Raw genomic sequence first — 18,302 nt, 5'->3', positions numbered from 1 at the left:
ATGTATACAACTAATGCAAAGAATATGAATAATACACAAAACACGAAGTGAAGAAACAAACTAATTGAGAGATTACACAAAAGTCGACATTACTAAATTACTCATAAACTGACTAAAACGAATTCTAATGAACCTAGACACTAAATAATACTAATATTAACCTATAACTAAATCTATTCTAACATACATCAAACATTAACCTAATCATGCTATGCATACAAAATTTTAACAAAACAAGAATCAAACAGGACACTACATTAATTTATAAAACAAAGAGAAACTTAAACTAAATTGTATCTAACACTATGACGACAACCAAGAATCTAATCTTAGCTACACTAACACACGTTTATGACTGGACTTTTAAACTATGAAATACAAACATTCATCTAATTAATATGTTGTAAATGAAACAAAAACAGAAAATATTCTGGATAACTACTACAATCAGCTAACCTACGCAAAACAGAAATTCATTAACATTGAAAATATTAAAACTATCTAAATCTACACAGCCAATTAACTAAGTTAAACTAATTTATGAAATTAAAATACTACCTAAAACGTTATAGCTAGCTAGAATTAGACTAACCTGTTTATACAAACCTACAGAAAATGATATTCAACGATGCTTAATAATATCAAAACGAAACTAAAATGGAATCAAAACTTAAAATATCTAATTAATCTACTGTAATGGACTCAACACAACCAGGCCTATCTATGGCTGGAAAACAAATGAAAAATGCAAGCGCAAACAGAAAATAAACCATACACGCACACACCCAAAAACCAAAGTTGAAATATAAATTACGATTAACTAAAAAGAAACTCCTAGACGACCTTTGTGTGCTGGTCTCTGCACACACGTCTACACTACAGTTTGACACACTCAAAACACACACAACACTCAAAGAAAATAAAACAAAACAAAGCCACACAAAAGCATATGCACAATATGGGTTTTAACTAGAAGAAGAGAAACGAAGATCTTACCTCAAGGGCGATCCGACGAGTGGGGGGTAGTGGTTGAGTGAACTTTGCCATGGATTCGCGCCACAAAGGACCTTGGTGGTGCTGGGCTGCTTTACTTTGCTGCTGAGTGCTGGGAAACGCTGGATGTAGATGCCCTGACGATGGCATGCTTTGATGAAGAAGAGAGCCGACGGGGAAAGGGACGGCTGGCTGTGGAGCGGAAGACGGCACCCCCACCACGGCTGGTGCACTCCACCTCAACCATCTTCTGCAATCAGCAGCATGAACCTACAGTTACAGCAAGGTGGTTAGAAAGACAAGGTATGGAAGAAAAGAATGGAAGAAAAGAAGTGACTGCTCCAATGGTGGTTGCGGTTTCGGCAACTCCATAGATAAAGAAGAAGGTGCATGAAGGGGCGGCTGGGGAAGAAAGTGATGGAGTAAGAATCGTGCGCCTAGGGCACAAAAATGTAGGCAAAGACGCCCCAGCAATGGGTGTCATTTACTATTTAAACGACTGGGTCTCTTTTCTGGAATTTCCAAAAAAGAGATTAAAAACAAACTTTTCTCTGGGCGCCTCTTGTGAGAGGGGGTTTTAGAAAACCTTTTATAAAAACGTGAATGGGCCGAAGCTGGGTTGAATCGTGATGCGTTTTGGCCCAGATCCAAGGTCCAAATGGATGTTTGGATCAAAAATATCCAAATCTAGTCCGAGGTTTGACCCGTTACACTGTAAATGCAATAACTTCTTCGTTCTAAGTCTGATTCGAACGAAATTTGAAATGTATCTCCATGACATCAATATGCATCTAAGTGCGGGTTCTAAACCTATAAATTATGCATTTATGCAGTGAAAATATATTAAAATTATGAGTAATTCATGCATCATCAGTTTGCAAGAAATACGCTTATTACGACTCACGTAGTATCGTTAAGAAATTCTCGTAATTCACATGAACTGACGTAGTTTTTCATCGTATAGGTCCCAAATTTGAGGACAAACTAAATACATAAATTATAAACTTACCCTTAAATTTTCAGAAGTTAATCCATCCAGAATTAGGCTCTTCTTACTCATATAGTGTACTTACGCGTTTTCGGGTCGCGCGCATAAAACTAAAATACAAAGCATAGTCAAATTATATCTAATTATGTTTTATAACCTCATAAACACACGAAAGTCTATATATCAACTCTATGCAAATAGTGAATTCTTCAGAAAATTTCATGGGTCTTACCGGATTAGTTTGACTAAGCTCTTCTTTTTCATTGCTTTGACATTGAATCACCATTGTTGCATTTGTTGGGTTGTTGCATTCATATACATACTGTTTTATTTACCAATAGCATTCCTTTTTTTTTCTTTCTTGTCTTCCTTTCTTTTTCACTTTTGAAGCTTCATTCGTGTTGCGCCTTTCACTCTCATAGCTGGGTTGGTGGCGCGTTCGTGGACGTGTTGGGCTTGCTGGGGTGCACTCGACCAAGCTGGGATCATCTAGAATGCACCCAGCCCTCGTCTGCACCTTCTTTGAGTGCAGGTGTGTTGCTGCTGGTGAATTGCAGCCGCCACCTCCCCCTTTGAGCCTTCGGTGTGCTGGGTTCAACCCAATCCCAATGCGTTTGGGACTGGCACAACAACACCTTGGCCTGGGTCATGGCGTGACCAGGCTCCATTAGATGGAAAAGGGCCATTGGCACTTCGGTGTTACCCTTCTTTTTTTTGTCTGTTTTATTTTTGTTTCTGGTTACTTGAGTTGGCGCATCGGGTCACCCGGAGGTTTTGAGCACATGGCTGGGCCCTGTTTCAGGGGACTGAGGCACCGACCTATGTGACTGGTTTGAACCCAAGGTTCAAACCAGACCTAGGTCAGGCCGTGTGGGTCCGGTCCTAGTGACCAGACCCCAGCTCCTCTTATTGTGTTTCAACATTAACCACAAGGCAACCGCCTAAGGGTGAGCTACTGTTGTGGGTTGTTGTATCCCTATGCTGCATTGTGAGGAGGTTGGTCTGAATCATGGGTTCAGACCCGTCATTTCGCAGCAGCTTGGTTTGGTCTAGTGGACCAGAGCTATTTCTGGTTCAGCCCACTCTCACCGATTTTGGCGCCATAGGTTATATATTTTTTTTTCTGTTTAGTCTTCGGTTTTGGGTAGCCAATCTGGGATCACCCAGTTTGACGAAGGGTCTGGTCTGAACAGTAGGTTCAGACCAGAACCCTTAATTAACCATGCGGTCTGGTCCGGAGGACCAGACCAGCATACTTGAAATTTCGGTTTAGCATTTTTCTGCAAGGGGTTACCGGGTGCCATTTGCACTCGGGTCCCTTGCCGCCTTGGTGTTTTGGTTGGCTGCTGTCTCCATTGGTGACTTTGAGGCCGAATGTGGCTGTTGAAGGCAGCCATACCTCCAGCTTGGTCTGGCCTACATGACCATACCCGCACACCTACCCTTTTACCTTATGGCAGCCTTAGGCTACCGGGTGCCATTGCAACCGGATCCCTTGTAGACTTGGTACCGTGAGTATGCTGTCACCACTAGTGACCAGATGACTTTGTCAAGACACTTGAGTGTAGCGAAAGGACAGTTGTGGTCTAGACGAATGGTCAGACCCGATCGCTTTGTACCTCGCATTTTGCAATCATCGAAGGCCCCGAGTATGGGTTTTCTGTTGCAAGCAATCGGCTAGCTGCGTACACTGGAGCAAGTGTGCATACATATGTGTGACATGTATATACATGTGTATATATACGTTTAGATATGTATACACATATATATATATATATATATATATATATATATATATATATATATATATATATAATACACATAGTTGAGTTGGGTGTTTCGGTGCGACCGAATGGACATGTGGCACTCTTGTGTTTCGTCCAAGTGTTCCCACAAATATTGTACACATCGATATGGGTAGGAGTTACATAGTATTTATTTTACGACCGTCCTGTCGGATGTCCCAAGATTCTTGTCGATAGGTCTGTAGTGGAACCTCACACTATCCTCGGTTTCTGCATTGGTTGACTAGTTGTGTTCGAAGGTAAGCACTTTTGCTAACCCCATAGGTTGGAGCCTAAGTAGTTTTGAGTCTCGGGCATTGTCAAATGTTTCGTTTCGGGTCCGCAAGCGCGACACCCCAAACCGTGGAAAAGCCAATGTAATCCCCATTAGATAGGTTATTTCCAGAATTCGCTTTTGACACGTATGTGTGTCGCACTTCTTAAGAAAAATACTCACACCTTGGTTTCCATTTTCGGTTGACTAATCTGTGTAAGCGGACAAACACTATTGAAAACTCAACGTATATAGAGTCTACGTTGGTTAAGAGTCACAAACACTGTTCAGTATTTTTGTATCGGGTCCGCAGGAGCGGCACCTCAACTCGTGGAAATGCTAATGTTATTCCCATAAGTTGGGAATATCATAGATTTCAATCTCAACACATAAGTACGCCAAATCATGAGTCTTCCCTACGAGAATGATCTCATGTTACGTAAAGTGCCAATCATAATGAGTTAGTTCCAACTACTTGAGTGATGAAATTTCATATGTATGAAACTATACACTTACATGCACGTTATCTTGTCTCTCAGATATGAAATGGTATAATGTCTTTGTTCCTTATGTTATGCAAATGATAGAAAATCATGTGGTATTTAATTACACTTTGCACGTAGCACATCTTGACACTCGTACTGAGTAGTGCGTACCTCGACTCGCACATTGCTTGAGGCATTGGTGAGTGCACAAGGTGCACTTACTTCATGAAATGAAAAGGCTGAAACTTAAACACCATAGGGTATGAATGAATATGATTTGTATCTGGACTCGGTTGGAGTCTCTGGGCAAGGGCCCTTCTGTCGTGAGTGAACTCACGTGTGACTATACCCTAAATTAGAAAAGTGATATTATGGTGTTATGATCGCTTTCACGAGCGATGTGCTCTTGTTAGCCACGTAAGGCTGAGCACGTGGATGGGCAGGCTAAGACCTCATTTTGCATACCCTGCGGGGACCATGAGGCATAAAATCCTCGTCAAGAGGTATGACTGAATAATAAGCCTAAGAAAGATAAACCTGCTTCGCCCCATTCACAAACGGTTCACCTTGGAGAGGGTGGATGGTACAACCCTGAGTGACTTGTTGTTACTATGACACGTGTTTTGACAGGAGCTGTAGCATCCTTTGGCCTCTAGTCACTCAGAGTCAGGGAGGTCGAGGTTGCCTTTTTAGGGCCTCACTACTGCAGTAGTATGGATTGCAATCCTTGCGTATGCGAGAGTTTCTATCAGCTGCGTGCTGCTCGTATGAGGTTTACTCGGTCTGTAGCATCCCTGGTTACCACATTAGAAATTGAATAACAGACGCCGGGAGCATGTCTCACAGAATGCGAGGTTCCTTCGCGTACCCGAAGGAGTAACAAGAAGAACTTAAAGACTAACCAATCACAGCTGACATACTGTAGTTGTTTCAGTTACTTTACTTGTTTCAGTTACTTCACTTGTTTCAGTTCTGTTACTACTCTTAGTTATTTGTTTTCCAGTTACTTCAGTTATGTTACCTGTTTCACTTGTCACTTACGCACTTACTTGACACAGACACATATACTTGTTAGTTCTTGTTTTTGTTTCCTGTTTCCTCTTAGAAATGATGTATATGTCATGGTTGTTTCTTCACTACCTCGCAAGAGGACTGACCCCGTTTCATGGGGATGCAGGTGACGAATAGGTACGGTGTTGATGCGACGGCACACGGTGGAGGCTTGGGGACCCACACTTAGTTGCAGATCCTGTCCCAGTGGTTTTGGTTGGGATACATTCCCTATTTTTGAGATTTTTGTACTATCACATTTTGTCACTATTAAATTGTCGTGTTGTAAACCCCTTCATATTTGTGATTGTACCTTTATTGACATTGTTAGTTACTTTTGTTGTCCATACCTGTGGCTGTCCAGACTTGCGGCTTTGCCACCTTTTTTACACTTTGTTTCCGCTGTTTTCAGTAAAACCTTTAAAAAAAATTCATAGAAAATCTAAGGTTTTTCCAAGGTCGGGGTTTGGAGTGCCATATCTAATGTCTGAATCATCCTTTCTGACTGACCATCAGTCTGAGGGTGACAAATTGTACTAAACTTCAACTTTGTTCCCAAAGTTGACTGCAAGTATCCCCACAGTCGTGATGTGAATCTGGGATCATGATTTAAAATGATAGACGTTGGTACACCATGTAACCGTACAATCTCTCGGATGTACAAGTCGGCTAAGCTCTCAAGCGGCTAACTGATCCGGATAGGTAAGAAATGAGCAAACTTGGCAAGTCTGTCCACAATTACCCATATCGCATCATGCTTTCGTTTGGTTTGCGGTAAACCTACCACGAAATCCATCGTGATATCCTCCCATTTCCACTGAGGAATCTCGATCCTCTGCATGGAACCTCCAGGACGTTGGTGCTCGATCTTGATTTGCTGACAAGTCAAACACCTCGATACATACGCTGCGACTTCACGCTTCATCCCGTTCCACCAATACTTTCGTTGAAGATCCTTGAACATCTTAGTACCACCAGGATGAATGGTGTACTTCGACAGATGTGCCTCATCAAGAATCTCTTTCCTCAACTAAGGGTCATCTGGCACCCAAAGTCGATCCTTCATACGGATACAACTGTTGTCATCAACATGAAAGATCGACCCTTCTTCACGAGCTCGATTGATGAACTTCTTATACTAAGTGTTTCACTTCTGTGCCTCAATAACTTTAGGCAAAAATTCTGATCGAATGGTCAAACCAGACAATCTGATCAATTTGCCTCCAACGAAGAATGGCTTCCAAGCCACGAAATCTTCTATCAACTTCTGGCTCCACACAAGACTAGCCAAAACAGCGCTCGATTTACGACTAAGTGCATCTGCCACAATGTTCGCTTTACCACGGTGGTAAGACAACGTGAACTCATAATCTTTGATAAACTCGAGCCAACAATGTTGTCTCATATTTAATTCCTTTTGGGAAAATAAATACTTGAGACTCTTGTGGTCATAAAAGACCTCAAATGTGTCTCCGTAGAGATAATGTCGCCATGACTTTAAGGCGAACACTACAGCTGCTAACTCCAAGTCGTGAGTCAGATAATTCATTTCATGAATCTTCAGCTGTCGCGAGGCATACACAATAACTCGATTGTGCTGCATTAGCATGCATCCCAATCTTGTACCTGAGGCATCTATATATACCACAAAACCACCTCTGCCAGAAGGTAAAGCTAACACCGAAGAGGTAGTCAGCTTCGTCTTCAGGATCCGGAAACTCTCTTCGCAAGAGTCAGTCCACTCAAACTTGACTCCTTTATGCAAAAGCTTCATCAATGGTAGTATAATTCTTGAGAAATCCTGAATGAAACGCCGGTAATAACCAGCTAACCTGAGAAAACTACGGATGTCGGTAACAGACTAAGGTTGCTTCCAATCCAACACTGATTCAACTTTCGTAGGATCAACTGATACTCCATCACTGGATATCATGTGACCCAAAAACATAACTCTTCAAATCCAAAACTCACATTAGGAGAACTTGGCGAACAATCTATGCTCCTGAAGTACTTCCAAAATGATATGCAGATGCTCTCGGTGTTGCTCAGGAGTCTCTGAGTAGATCAAGATGTCATCAATGAATACAATCACGAATGTATCCACGAATGGACGGAAGATACGATTCATCAAATCCATGAATGCTGCTGGTGCATTTGTGAGACCAAATGGCATCACAACGAACTCATACAACCCGTATCTAGTTTGAAAAGTTGCCTTCGAGACATCTTCCTCTATGATCTGGAGTGGATGATAACCTGATCTGAGGTCGATCTTTGAGAATATCTTTGCTCTTTGTAACTGGTCAAAGAGATCTTTGATTCTTGGCAATGGATACTTATTCTTAATCGTCGCTTGGTTGAGCATTCTGTAGTTGATGCACAACCTCATGGTTTCGTCTTTCTTCTTCATGAACAAAACAGGTGCACCCCATGGCGATGCACTATTTCTGATAAACCCTTGCTACTGATGCTTCAGTTCTTCGAGTTCTGTTGAAGCTATATGATATGATGCCTTTCAAATCAGAGTTGTTCTAGGTAACAACTCAATACAAAACTTGATCTCACGCTTCGGGGGTAATCCTGGCAGCTCCTCAGGAAATACGTCGGGGAACTCCCGAACTACTTCAAGATCCTCGATAGGAGTTAACACTGGTTCAACTAGGTGATACTCACCAAGAATGCAGTACCCCCATTCCGTAGATACTTCTGAACTTTAAATGACGAAATCAAGTGACTATCTCTAACAGGTCGAGAGAGGTTGATCTCCAAAATTGGACAATCAACAGGGTACAAAACCACCTTCCTTCTCTGCACAGGACTTGAGCGTGATATTCAAACAACCAATCCATGCTTAGAATGACATCAAACTCTATCATGTCTAGCAGGATCACGTCAGCTGGCAAGTTTTGACTTGCCACAGACACCTTAATGCTCGAAATATATGAAGTACACAAAGACTGATCACCAATTGGTGTACGAACCTCCAATGGGTATTTCAACAACACAGCAGTCATAGGCAAAGATCTAGCAAATCTAGTAGCAATAAATGAATGCAAAGCACCATAGTGAAACAAGGTAAAAGCTGCATGTCTAGCGATTGGGATAGTACCTTGGATCAACTCTTCTTTGGTCACCTGCTCCACAGTGGCTACGTAGGACCGTCCTGCCACTGTCTTCTGGTTACCCATCTTCTGCTGAGAGGATTGTTGTTGTGGGTAAGACTGTTTTTGCTGAGGTCGCTGGTAGGTTGGCTGTGATGTCCCAGGCGTATTCCTCTTTAGATCATCGAACTGCTTCTTCCGACAATCTCTGATATAGTGGCCCATCTTGTCACAATAGATGCATCCATCGATGTCGCGAGGACACAGTTTGCCCGGATGATCAGTACGACACTTTGGGCAACCTGATGTTGTTGTTGTCTGCTTCTCCTGCTGATACTGCTGGGGTTGACGGTATTTCTGCTGACGGTTGTTGTTCGAATGGCAGTTCTTCTTAGCTGGTGGAGTGGAATTCTTCTCAACAGAGTTTTGCTGAAACGATCTCTTCCTAGGGCAACTCTTTTGGCCTTACTGCTGGTTTCCTCTGGCATGCTGCATCTTCTGTGACTCTGTCCAGTCCTGGTCCAAAAGTGTAGCAGTCTCTATGGCTTCCTCAAGACTCAAAGGGGCATGAGTAAACATCCTTGTACGTAATGTTGGTTTCAGACCACAGGCAAACTTCATTGCTCATTCCTTCTCAGTAACGTAGACATGTGGACAAATGCGCTCCAGGATTCTAAACTTCGTAACGTAGTCAACCAAGGTAGAGTTCCCCTACTGAAGGTAGAGGAACTTCTGCATCTTTCGACTGCGCTCATGTGTCGGACAGTAGGTTGCATAGAAAACTTCCACGAACTGATCCCATGTAACTGCTTTGCCTGCAAATTTGATGTCTAAGGTGGTTGCCCACCACCTTTCGACATCCTTCTAAAGTCGATATGTGCCGAAGTCCACCTTTCTGTCGTCATTGACCTGCAACACTTGAAAGATCCACTCGATCTCTCGTATCCAATCCTCTGCTGCTTTTGGAGTAGACTACTCATCGAAGGACGGAGGGTTTATACTCATGAACTGTTTGTATGGTACCGCCGTCATTGCTAGGACCAGAGTAGGAGTAGGAATAGGAGTCTCTCATCCCTGAGAGGCTTAAAGATTTTCACCCATAGCACGCATGGCCTCAGCCTGCCTGCCGACAAACTCTGCTAGGTTGTTGAGGGTGTCCATGATATCATTGCAATGCTCACACCAAGCCATCTTAAACAAAAGAAAAACTCATATGAGCAAAAGTGTGATGCCCCAGAATCCCCACTTTGAAAATCCTTTAGATTGTCAGGGTAAAAATTTTTTTTTTTTTTTAAAATGCATTGTGCAAAGCGAAAAAAAGACCAGAAAGGGAAAAAAAGTGGAAAACTCTGGGCGGATCACAGAGAGAAGCAACAAAAACATGATACATCTTTTATTACTACATTTTACAAAATGATACAATCCTTCCCTTAACAAAAACACTGCCAAGATCTTCGACGTTCTAGAAGTGTGGGTTCATGTCTTCCGCCACACATCGAGCTCCATCGCACACCTATAAGCAAACACCTGCACTCCCATAAAACGGGGTCAGACCTCTTGCGAGGTGGTGAGGCAAACCAAAACACACTATACCAATATGTGGAAAATGAAGCAAGTCTATCATGATACACTTAACATTATCATTCATTCATTCATTCATTCACAATAATTGAACAGGTATAGCATAAGCAAGTATAAAGAGAGTGGCAAAACTACACATGGAGCAATAAGTGATAATTACTAGCAATAACATGCTTTTAGAACATAATTCAATGCAATCAAGCAAATTATGCAAGCAAAGCATAGGTGTGTGTGAACATACATGTGCATCCTGCGACAAGTACGAGAACAAGCAATGTAACAATACAAAGCAATGTGCATCATGATGAGACAATTAGAAACATTTAGCCATGGTAAGGCGTCTCTAGAAACGAATCACAAGACATGTAAAAGCATATAAAAACTATGTATCTCTAACATAAGCGAGTTTGTCTCACGAGGTGGGGCCATCACCCTCACCAAAACTCGCCAAGGCGTTCCAAATATCACATAAGTCTTAAAAGACTAAAATCTCCATATATGTGCCTCAAGATCCCTTCGTACTTAGGGAACACATTTAATTGCCAAGGTGATTCGTACATCCAAATATAACAAATACGAGCATATGATTGCATTCATTTGTGCGCTAGCTTTCGTGCTAGAGTGTGTGACAGTGTACATGCTATACGAACTTCTTCATAACACTACATCACATAACACATGATGATACGCTTAAATAAATAATTTGTGACGTGCCATGGTGCCAGTAATATATGACAAGAGAAGCACCACAATTGCATTATTTCGTTTGACATATGCCATAAGTTTCTTAATTACGCAAAAACCTTATATTATTTGAAGGCAATCAATAAGGTACCATTTGCAAGCACTTTGTGTTCTATGCAAAAGCGAACATACGCACAAAAGTGTGAATCCACACTACACATATCAACGAGTTTACCATTTCTTTATGCATACATAACTATGTATATATAAGTTTGCTTTGGACAATCGCACACTCTTCGTCCACGACATGATGCGTCGAAACTATGGATTTATCCGTCAATTGGAACCGCATTATACTCATGCAGCCCCAAAAGCTACAGCCTTGAGGCTCGCTGATGATGCATGAAATGCATATCATGTTAATAAGTTTTTTATGCATTTTGTAACAAGTTTAAGGTTTTAAACCCATGTTTAGATGTATTTTGATAGTAAGGGGTTATGGTTCGAATTTTAGAAAATCGGAGTTAAAATGAGAGAGTTATGGCTAGTTCAGTGTTTGGGCACGAATTTCGAGGTGGATCGGATCCATATCCGACCCAATTAGGTTATTTGGACTTTGAATCAACCCTTAGAAAGCCCAAAACCCAACCCACATGCCTATCCATATCCATTTCAAAAAGTTTTGCAGAAAACCCCCCAGAAAGTGGCGCCTAGCAAAATATTTTTTTTCAACCTTCTTTCTGAAAAATGTCAAAAGTATAAATACAATTTTTAGAGAAGCCCTAGACGTCTTTGACTTGGATTTGACGCCCCCTGCAGTGCTTCTAGCTCCATCACCTTCTTCCCCTCCATTCTTCCACGTTTTGGCCATTGAAGACCGGTTTATGCTTGGGTTCCAAGCATATTTCGATCTCTCTTGTGATTTCTATACGTTTCTTCCTTTTTTCTTGCTGCGTTTTCACCATTTTTCTTTGTTTTTGCAGGTGTAGCAGAGGTGGAGACTACTAACCTTGATCCGTAGTGCGAACCACACGTCAAGGTGAACCGGCCCTACCTCCATCCGGTTTTCTACACCCTCTGATCGAGAATCGGCGCATACTCCATCTTCGGTGGATCTCCAACGTGTAGCAGCTGCAAAAGTGCTGTTTTTGGTGAAGTTCCAGCATTCTCGAACCGTTTGGGATGTCAAGATCAAGCCACGGTCCGCTCTTCTTCATCCCCCCGGTCGTCAGATCACCCAAGAGGTAGGTCTTCTTCTTCCTTCTCTTCTAGCTAAAACCGAATTGTGTGTTGATTTTATTTTCTTATTTTTCTGAGTTTTTCTTGTTTTTATTTTTGTTTTCAACCTTAGAATAGATTTCGTGCATAGGCCAGCACGTTAGCTTAGGTTTTTTTGCTTGATTGATTCATTTGAATCTTGTTTTTTTAGATTTTTCACCCAAATCGTTAAAATCGGCTAGATCTTCATCTAGCCGATTCTTCAAATCTGTCATAGGTGTGTTCTTGGTTCTGTTCTACTGAAAATCCAATAAAAAAAAGTGTTCATTTTGATTCATCTTAGTCGTTTGGTTGTGTGTTGTGGTTTTTATTTAAATTGAAAAGAAAAATACAAAAATCGGCTAGACTATTTCTAGCCGATTCTTGGGTTTTACAAAAATATTCTTGGTTTTTTTTTTTTTTCTGTAGTGTTGCTATTCGTTGTGTGTGTGTTTTGTTTATTTCAGTATCATTTAGTTTTCGTTTTAGGGAAAATGGATTTCTTACATGTTGCATGAGAGTTTTTGCCAAAATCGTGAATAAAGGTTTGAAATCATGCAAGTGTAGGTGATTCTCTCGTGTTATTCGTGTGATTTTCTGTTTGTGTGTTAGTTAACATTCTCCTAGAGTTAGGTGTGTCAAATTCATCGTTTTAGAAGTGTCTTAACTCTTGTTTTCTTGGTGTTTTCAAGTTTTAGGAGAGTCTTTTTATTAAAAGAGAAAAAAATACCAAAATTGAGTTTCTCTTCTTTGTGCATGTTTGATTGATATGTCCAGCATCATAGTTAGATAATGTGTTTTTGTTTAGTGTAATTAGATTCATTAGTGTTTTGTGTAAGTTAGATGTGTCATAGGCATCGCTTCCTTTGATTAGTTTGCACTTTATTTTATTTAGGTTAAAATTTTAATTTTTTTTAGTCTTCTTCTTCCCCAAGGAGGGGCGGCAGCCATTAGAGCTCCAATTGAGCTCTAGGCTATTTTAGGTAGGATTTAATTATAATTTGGTAAATGAATTAGGTTGTCTACATTCAATGTATTAGGTGTTTAATGCCTTAAACGTTTTTAGGATTCCAATTAGGTATGTAGGTCTTGAATTAGGGTAGCATTTACTTTTAGGAAATCATGTTTTTCAATTAGGTCTTTTCATTACCCTAGGTAAGTTTTAAATTCCTTAGCCTAGAATAACTTTACTTATGTCTTGACGTTTTTTTAGAAGGAGGGCCATTAATGACTTAAAGTTTAGAATTTTTTTTTTTGGAAAGAATTGATTTTTCAAAAATCGTGTGGAGTATTTAAATAAAGCATTAAATTCTGATTACTTATTAGAAGGGAGTTACAAAGTGACCTTTGGAAAATGATTTTGAAAATTAATTGAATTTCCGAAGTGAGAGGCTACGGTTTCAATAAAGAAATAAGTGCTTTTAATTCTTGTTTGGAAAGCCAAATCTGTGGGGTTCTCTAGGCTGGACGTTTCCACTTTCCAAGTTGCATTTTAATGCCATTCATAATTGGGGTGGACGGTTTTTGATATTCCAAATTCCTAAAAGGCATTAATGCATCTTTCCTTCCTTTTATTTAACCTTCCTTAGTGATTTAAATTAGATTAGGGCCTAATTAATTTAGTCATAGTGGCCTTAGTTTAGGTTTTGAAAAAATCATGTAGTCAATTTAGGTTAGTAATTTAGTCATCAATTAGGTAGGTAGTCTTTATTATTTAATTAATTCTTAGTTAGACGTGTATTAGGTTTAAGTTAAATAGCTTTATTGATTTTCGTCTTCTTTTATTTATTAATTAGCATTGAGTTAGTCTAACCTAACCTAGTCAACTTAGTTTACTCAGTTAGCTAAGTCAAAACCCAACCTAGTCAAGATCTAGTCCAAACCTAGTCGAGTAAATTAAGTCAACCGAACCTACTTCACCTAACCTAACCTAGTCAACCTAGTTGACTTGGTTAGGTGAGTCGTGCCCCTAGTCTAAGCCTAATCGAGTAACCCTAGTCAAGTCTTATTCCTACCCAGGGTGAGTCAACCGAGCCTACGTATTGAAACCTAACCTAACCTAGTCAAGCTAATTGACTTGGTTAGCTGAGTCGTGTACCTAACCTTACTCGAGTCCTAACCCAAGTCAAACCCTAGTCTAAACCCACCTGAGTCAATTAAGCAAAACCGAACGTAGTTAAGTCAAGACCGAGCCCAGTCGAGTCAACCCAGTTAACCTAGTGACCCCCGTCCTAGTCAAACCCTTTGTCATACCCCATTAGTTTAGTTTGATATTTAACTTTAGTTTCAATTTATGTTAGCTTTAGTATAAGTGAATTTAGGTCTTTAATTAATTAATTTAGTTAGATTTTATAAGTCCATGTTTATTCCATGTGTAGTTGTTAATTATGTTTGATTCGAGTGATTGCTTAGTTAGTTGTATTTAGTTTATATTAACTGCCTTTGTTTAGTCATTTAGTTAGGGGCGTGAATTTAAATAGAGTAGTTGCATTTGCATTAGGATTCAATTTCGCATTAGTCATAATTTGCATAGTATATTTAATTTTTGTGTCATTTAGCATCATTGCATTCACCATCATCATATAATCTGTTCTTTAGTGTCATTTAGGTTGCATTAGGTTTAATTTACTATTTTTAGAGTTTAAATAGATTTATAAGTGAATAGTGTAATGAAAGAAAAACCTGATTTTTGCCCTGTCCCACAAGCATTATTTTATGTGCAAAAATTTCATGTTTTCCAAAAATTCTTTTTCTGTTCACTTTATTGACATGTTATCTGCCTGCAGACCAAATTTCAGCTCTTTCGAAGTTTATTTGGTCTGATTTTTAAGCGTTTTGCGAAAACCGCTTTTTCTGGTCTTTAAATTTCGGGACTTGCGATATCCTGATTTTTCCCAGTTTTGAAACGCTTATATCTGGAGTTCCAGATATTGTTTTTTCATTCTGTAAAAACTGTCAGATTATTTAATCTGTCAGTTATAGAACAGAATAAGTTTCGGGAAAATCAGACCTCGTTTTCTATGTCAAACTGTGGTTTTCAGATAACCTGTCAGAAATCTATTTTACACTAGTTAGGGGCATTTTCGTAATTTCCTTAGTTTCGGCATTTTAGGACTGTTTTCAGTATTTTCTGCATTGTAGAAGCTGCATCTGCATCATATAGCATTGTTAGAATTAAATTAGTTGATTTTTGAATTAGTTTAATATTTTAATTAATTGCTTTAGTGTAATTAGGAATTATTTTGCTAATTGCTTGAAAATTAGGTTTAGTTGCATTTTTAACTTGCATTATTAGAATAAATTGCTAACTCTGCATTTTCCTTTGTTTTTAGGTTGAAAAGCATAATCATTTTCCAGGGTTATTGTCCAAGTGCGAAGAGTGGATAATTGGCGAAAAGACAGAAATACCCTTGGCGTGGATCAGAAGACTTATTTGCTTTTCCATTTTCATTTTAGTGATTAATTGTAGTTGTATTAGCTTTGTAATTGTAGATTGATATTTGTAATTAATAAATTAAACTTTTGAGAAATATTCTAAGTAATTCCTGTTCCCTGAGGATTTGACCCGTACTTACCACTTTGTGGAAAGTCGGTTTTTATACTTTTGGTTGACGATTTTCCAAAGTTTTATTGAAAATAATTGTTTTAAAAATATCAATTCAAAATATCAACCAAATTTTGGCGTCGTTGCCGGGGAACGGTGAATTAATTACTTTATTTCTTAGAGTTTGATTTATTAATTTGTTTTAGTTAGTTAATTAGTTGTTTTATTTTTAGTTAGTAGGATTAGTAAGTGAATATAGGATTAACATAGTTAGTAAATATAGGATTCACGTATTGTTCTTTCTAGGATTCACTTAATTTTCATTCTGCAAGGAGCGATTAGACAGGTGGGTTTTAAAAAGACTTAGTTTGTGATTTCCTGTATTTATTTTATTTTTTTTTTCAGTATTTTAGAATAGTTACTTTGTTATTTATTTATTTAGTTATAGAATTCTGACATAGATAGTTAGTATATCTGTTTCTTAGTTGCTGTTATTTGTTTTATTTACGTTTTAGTATCTGTGTTAGTTTAGATTTAGATTTAGGTCATTTGCTTACATCTGGTCTTAGTACCAGTGTATGCAGGGGCGACGAGGTCTAGGAACACCATTACATCCATTTGTTAACAACCCAGAGAGAATTTTACATTCTCATCGAAGTTCGACAAACAGATGCTCACATCTTTTTATGGCCTTAGTCATGAGGATCCCTACGAACATTTAGAAGAATTTCTCGAAATCTGTTCTACGGTCAAGATACAGAATTTCGATGATGATGCTTTGAGGTTAACTCTATTCCCCTTTTCATTGAAGGACAAAGCCAAGTATTGGCTAAAGTCCTTAGATTCTGTAGAAATAGAGTCATGGGATCAGTTACAACAGGAGTTTCTTCGGAAATACTTTCCCATTGGTCGTACGAACCAATATCGTAGAGCCATCACTAGCTTTACAGAGCTAGATGGTGAGCACTTTCATGAGACCTGGGAGAGAATGAAGGATCTCCTCAGGAAATGTCCCCATCATCAGGTGCCGAAATGGCAACTGGTGCAGAGCTTCTACGATGGATTGTCTGACAAGAATCGCCAGATGATCGACTCTTCATGTGGAGGGACATTCATGCTAATGAGCGAGGACGAAGCATGTAGGTTATTTGATACATTGGCCGAGAATTCCCTACACCATGCTTCGAGTTCTCATTCGGACAGAGCCACACCCAGCATTCAGATGAAAGCTCGTGTTCTTGAGATTGGTCCATCTACTACACTACAGTGCAAGGTAGACATGATTGCTCAGAAGCTGGACCAGCTTCTCTCAGGACCACCCACTACACAACAGGTGTGTACTCTGTGTGCCAGTCCGGCACACGATATTACTGAGTGCCCTTCGGCAGCTCAGTACCCTGAATTTGTTCACGAACAAGTTTAGGCAGCTCAGGGTTACGTCAGACTGCCGAATAACCCATTTTCATCAACATATAATCCGGGTTGGCGTAACCATCCCAATTTTTCATGGAAGAATCCACAGTCTTCCATGCAGATGCCTACATCCTCTCAGCCAGCTCGGCAGCCATCTTTTACTCAGCCATTCCAGAGGCCGAGCTATTTTCAGTCTTCTTCAGTCCCTCCCCCGATTCAGCAGGAGTCTGCCCCGCAGACATCTTTTGAGGAGAGACTTCTCCAGGCATTCCAAGAGGTGAAAACCTCTAATCAGAATGCCTTCGAGAAGTGTAGCCAGATATTGAGCTCATATACGCAGTCCATTGCGAAGTTAGAGTCGCAAATGGGACAGTTAGCTGAGGCTATTAGTAGGAGACCCGAGGGTACATTGCCGAGTCAGGCTGTCATGAACCCGAAGGGCAAGACCAGATGACTGAAGGCCTGTTTCATACTGAGACACAGCAGCAGGCCAAATCTGTTATGGCCCTGAGGAGTGGACGTGAGTATCACGTCGAGAGCAGAGAGAGAGATTGTAGAGAGAGGATAGAGGAGCCAGAGACCATTGTTTCACCTACGTCGGCTCATCCATCATTATCATCCCCATCCCCATCATCATCTTCATTATCTTCATCATCATCATCTTCATCCTCAGTGCAGAAGAAGGATAGGAGTGAGCCTTCTCACAAAGAGGAGGACCCAGCCGAGTATATTCCCCCACCACCCTATCCCAAAGCATTAGAGTCTCCCGGGTTTAGAGGGAAGCAAAGTGGGAAGATCCAGGACATGCTTGACATCTTCAAGCATGTGCAGATCAACTTGCCTTTGCATATGCCAAATTTCTGAAGGAGCTATGTACGCAGAAGGGGAAATCTAGAGAGAGAGTTCCTAACAGGGTCCATTTGACTGAGCAGGTGAGTTCAGTACTTCAGCATCAGACACCACCAAAGCTCAAGGACCCTGGAGCCCCTATCATTGCTTGTACTATAGGGAACATCCGGATAGAACGTGCATTGCTCGATCTTGGAGCAAGTGTGAACATTCTACCCGGGTATTTCTTTGATTCTTTCGGGCTAGGAGAGATGAGATCGACTCCTATTACACTTCAGCTGACAGATCGTTCTGTCAAG

The sequence above is a fragment of the Nuphar pumila genome, chromosome 8, assembly GCF_984573655.1.
Source record: "Nuphar pumila chromosome 8, dmNupPumi1.hap1.1, whole genome shotgun sequence".
Lineage (NCBI taxonomy): Eukaryota > Viridiplantae > Streptophyta > Magnoliopsida > Nymphaeales > Nymphaeaceae > Nuphar > Nuphar pumila.
The sequence above is the reverse complement of the archived record's forward strand: the minus strand, read 5'-3'. Positions refer to the sequence as shown.